This window comes from Sinocyclocheilus anshuiensis, unplaced genomic scaffold, assembly GCF_001515605.1.
Source record: "Sinocyclocheilus anshuiensis isolate Anshui unplaced genomic scaffold, SAMN03320099.WGS_v1.1 scaffold976, whole genome shotgun sequence".
In the NCBI taxonomy this organism is placed as follows: Eukaryota; Metazoa; Chordata; class Actinopteri; order Cypriniformes; family Cyprinidae; genus Sinocyclocheilus; species Sinocyclocheilus anshuiensis.
The window spans coordinates 1,904,239-1,909,875 of NW_015552538.1; positions in this window are offsets into that span (position 1 = coordinate 1,904,239).

The window sequence follows — 5,637 nt, forward strand, 5'->3', positions numbered from 1 at the left end:
TTGAGCAAAAAAAAAAAAAAACCGACCGTCAAATAAAATGGTTTTCATAATACGACTTTTATATCATTTGAAGCAAAAAACAAAACATTCGAGTACTACTAAAAATGTACTTTATTATTTTCCGTTATTTGATTGATTGTTGACTTAATTTGGGATTTTAATTTTTAACCCAAAATACGTCTAAAAGTAACAGAGAGAGTGTGGTTTTTATTTTTTATTAATTTTTTTTTCGTGGTTTCATTACATGCGGTATTCAGATGAACTAAGTCTGAACCACTAGGCGGCGCTGAGTCCTATAAAATTATAATTATCACTCTCCAGGATGTTTACTACTCTCTCTCTCTCTCTCTCTCTCTCTCTCTCTCTCTCTCTCTCTCTCGCGCTCTCTCTTTATGTATATGTGTGTGAATGTTGGACGGGGAAGGATCATTTAAAATGTGTGTGCGTGCGTGTGTGTTCGTTTGTTCCACTTTCCGTCACACTTGTTTGACTGTCATAACTCTATAATTCCTCCTTTCTCATTCCATGCCATTCCAAGCTCACGCACACACACAAGAACGCGCACGCAATTATTTATTCATCACAAACATGAATTAAAAATCTGTTTCCCTTCAGCGTACAGCACTGAAAGCAACTTCACAGGCTGTTCATCTAACACAGAGATCACTTGTAGTTGACCAAAGATGGAAATGATTTTGCAGAAATCCTCTAAAGCCATATCTAATTATTCAAGAGCAGTTGGCAACTGAGAGAAGCTTGCCTAGCAGTTTGTTTTAATGCTGTTGTCCCAAATACTGCTGAAGATTATCTGAATTTTACAGTAAAGATCAAGTTCTTATCATGAACTGCAGTTGTGCAGCTGCATTTTATGTGATTGAATTAAGATTATGCAATTTCAACTTGGTCCATGAAACGAGGAGGAATATTTTACAGCCTTGGACTTTCAAGTGCAACCTTTAAATACACATTTACATGCACACTCGCACACAAAAAGGAAGAGAGAAAAAGACCCTCAACATTGTGATTTGCTCTTAATTACAACCATTCTCTCTCATTGTCTCCTTCCTTTCTTTCTTTCTTTCTTTCTTTTCTTCCTGAGTGATCCTTAGTAACAAGTAGGTTCTCGTCATGGCAACATGCTCTGAAATAGACTGTGAAGCTGCGTTGGATTCGAGCCGCGGTGGTCAAAAGACTGATGGAGTGTGGAATGCGTTCAGTGCATTATGGGATTCATTGTTTCATTTTCCGTGTTATTAAGAGCTATCCTTTGGGTAACAACACTTAAGGCCCACGGGAACGCAATGGAGTAATGCAGCAATCAAATAAATTCTTAAAACTGAGTGCAGATTGTAGTCACTGGCATGTTATATTTAGTAATTTAGCTGACGCTTTGATCGAAACTGACGTGCAGTACCTAACCTTATTACAGGGTCAGTCCCTCTGGAGTAACCTGAGGTGGAGTGCTTTGATCAAGAGCACAATGCTTATAGTTCATAGATCACCCCATTGTGTGGTTTGAATGTGCGTGATTCATTTAAACGTAGGTTTACAGTACAACAGTGCTCTTGCTTGTGTGATATTTCTTTCCCTACAACAATTATATAAATATATAAGTTAAGTAACTGACATTTCAGGCATAATATGACCACTACACCAGTGTAGTGAAACAAAATATTAGTGCAAATAAGCTGTTTATTGTAACCAAGAGCTCAAGTATAACCAAGAGCTCAAGCTCTTGGCTGGTTAGTATGACCCACTGGCCCCCAAAACTAAACCTTAGGGCTGCAAAAAGCATATTTTTATATTTAGTTATTATTATATAGTTATTTTTATTATATAGCTATTATATAGTTTTGGAGTAGTGAAGACTTTTTAATATATTTTTTTTAAATAAGTATCTTATGTTGACCAAGGCTGCATTTATTTGATCATAAATTCAGTAGAAACAGTAATATTGTGAAATATTATTACAATTAAAAATAACTGTTTTCTATTTTAATATATTTTAAAATGTAGCTTATTTCTGTGATGTCATCACTGAATTTCCAGTCTTCAGTGTCACATGATCCTTAAGAAATCATTCTTATATGCTTATTTGGTGTTATGTTTGTATTATTATCAATGTTAAAAAACAGTTGTGATGCTTAATATTTTTATAGAAACCGTGATACATTTTTTCAGGATTCTTTGATGAATATACAGTTCAAAAGAATAGCATTTATGTAAAATCACAAACTTTTGTAACATTTTAAATGTCTTTACTGTCACGTTTTTGCTGAACCCACATTTTTTAATCAACTTTGAATATATATAATATATATATATATATATACACACACACTGTCACTTTTTTTTAATGACTTTTTTACTGACTGACTTTTATTTGTACTTTTTTTTTACATACTAAACCTCAGTTAGTAGTTAAAACTAATTTGTAAAAGCCTGCAGGTTTCTTAAAGGGATAGTTTGTCCAAAATTGAAACTTCTGTTATCATCAAAATTCTAAAGATATTTTGAGAAATGTCTCAGGCCCCATTTACACCTGGTATTAAGATGCGTTTTCATCGATCTGATTGCAAGTGGACAACACTAAATATGCTTGTCCACTTTTGACCACTTACATTCGACCGGACTGCTTTAGAAATACTTATGTGGTCAAATGTCTTCAAACAGCCTGTTGAAAGACTGTCTCTGCTCTCCACCTACTACATGTAAACATTATGGAAAACACGCTAAAATGGCAAGTTTTGTTTGAAGATGAAAAATGTAGGAAGCACAATGTTCTTCAGAGGTTCCTGATTTCTAACATACATCCACAGCATTTGCCATTTTTTCTGGCTATCAGAGCAGAATAGAAAGCTACTGCTCTCCTTATTTTTTCTGTTGTCCTTCAATCCAGGCACCTCATTCAATACATTCCATGGTATGGCACCAATCTGTGTTTGAGTATGGGTTAAATATGCATAACAAATACAACTCCCAGTGTGGATGTGAACTTTACATTGCAGTGGCCTATTTAATAGCAGCACGGCATATGATGCATCTCTTATATATGTGCGCCATATGTAACATTACGAGAGACGGGCTGTTAAGTTGGCTGGAAGTTGCAGGCGGGTGGTGCAGAGGGTTTTTTTCGTCAAAGGTTGAGAAATAACAGGAATAGGTCATGCTAGAGTATCTAACAGAGCTTTGAGAGCCCCAATTTAAGCAGCACAAAAGAATGCGGTTTATGTTCAGAGCTGAGAGTCCTTACTCAAACGCAGTGCTGACAAATCCAGGTCAGCGCTTCTCACTTGGAAATGATAAGAGTTTATTGTGGCTGGAGATTCGAGCGCCGCAGAAAATTAGGAAACAACGGCCGCAATTGCATTCACGAGGCACAGAATCTCCTCTGCATTTTTTGAATTGTCATTGTCACCGCTTGTCCTCCTCCCTGTGATGATGATTTGAAGATTAGAGGGCAATTTACTGGGTCCCCATTTGAAAGAAGAAAGATGATTTAACACGGCTTTGAAAGGCAACAATCTAATCTCTCTTTCTAATCATCCTCGCTTATTTTGCTCATCTTTTTTTCTGAGAATTTGACCTCTCTATTGTGGCGAGGCAGTGTGCGCTGATACACACGCAAACACACACTCAAACGCATCTGCAATATAGACAGTGTAGGAGCTCAAATGGTGGCAATTTGTGCAGCTATAAGCGAGGTGCTGATTATGGGGTATAAGTGTTAGGTTCCGATGGACCCATCCACACTGATGCCCTGATTATGGATAATTTACCCCTACTGTGGCAGCATGGGACTCTACCCACGCTCCCATTCTCTCTCTTTCTTACTCTCTTTCCTTCTCTTACGTCTCGTCTGATATAAAGAGAGATGGAAAGAAAGGTTGTCACCGATTCTTTCGATTCCGCTACCATGCCAGTCATTTCTAGGGTAATGCAGAAACTCATAAAGCCACTATTGAATTGAATATCTGCAGTCTAATATTCCTTGACAGACCCATGAGGTTTTTCTCTATCCTTCCACCCTTATGACTTGGAATAGCGAATAACCGTAAATGACGATAGTCAAATCTCTCTGGTATACTATATGGCACAGGCCTTTTTCTTTTGCCTTTCTACATCTAATATATAGCATCCAAAGTACGTCTATAAATTACACGGTGTGTGTAATATATAATCTAGCCTAAGTGTGTAAGAAATGGCCTGCAGATCAAGCACAGAATGTAGCGCTTCACATTAAATCATTTATGGAGTCTGCATTCAAACAGGCCATGTGGAGGAAACCGGCTCCAAGTGCATATATCATTTAGCGAAGCTTCGCGTACACGGTGTAGCGACATATCTTTTATATGTGTGTTTGAACACATCTTGAACTCTATTGAAATATAATGTATAGTATTTTGCCGGGAAAGGCCAATGAATACGCCCACGTCGTCTTGCGTGTTACTCGCACGGGAATGATCCGCCCACAGTGACACATGCTGCCATTAGTGTGTGGTCGAATGCATGGACACAGATTTCTGCCATATGTACTGTGAGGCTTAAGCTACAACTGATGTCCTGGAAGAAATTACTGGCAAAACAATACCACTCGTATGACAAAAAGACCAGTTTAAACCGGAATGAATTCCCAGTGCTGGTCTGGATTGTGGACATCAGCCCACCAGCATCAAAAACGACAGCAGTGCTGGTCTCTTTCTTTTCTCTCCCTTCAGCGTTCCCTTTATCTTTTTATGTCTCCCCCGAGCGCTTCCAGCGTCATTCAATCAAATTTGTCAGTCCTGCATTCTCCCAGATGCAATAAGTCTTTGATACTGCAACCATTCCTTTCCATTAGAGTGAATTCCTCTTTATCAATACTGCATTTAAATGCTGCAATCAATAAACAAATTATTCACTGAGTGTGGCATCTCTTCCCTGCTGTCTCACGTCGAATAGTTCATTAGTCCATGCCAATGCACTCTGTGGTGTGGAAATATTCATACACGCACACACAGTATTGACTAAACATGAGGCCAAAAGCACACTGCTAGTTTTGACGTTAGTGCTGTATGCAATAATTGCGTACATAGTTAAAAAGTATTTCATCACTCTACAACACAATACTACCAGTGTTCACAAAGCAGCATGTGGCGGGCATGCAAGAGTGACGACAGGATCTGTCTTGTTTAAATATAATTGTAAGATTTGACTGTACCAGCCATGTCAACAAGTTGATTTATTTATGTAATTAGTGTGTATATATGTGTGTGTGTGTGTGTGTGTGTGTGTGTCTGTGTGTATATATGTATGTGCATATATATAAATATATTATTTATCAGTATTTATATAATCAGTATACATGTTTGTGTGCGTATGTCAAACGGCTATGGAAGCATATAGGTAGCGAAATTCAATTTAAAATGCAATATGCAAAATGGCAATGCAATATGCAAAATGGCAACGCAATATGCAAAATGGCATTGTATTTCTGTATTTAAATTTACATTTTCCATTACCCATACGTGCAAAGTTTGGTGCAAAAGGAAAATAAAAATTTAATTATATAATTTACATTTGCGATTTCCAACAGTAGTCTTAATATGTAAATTGCATGCAAATTTGAACGCTTTATAAGTTGCGAAATTAAAATGA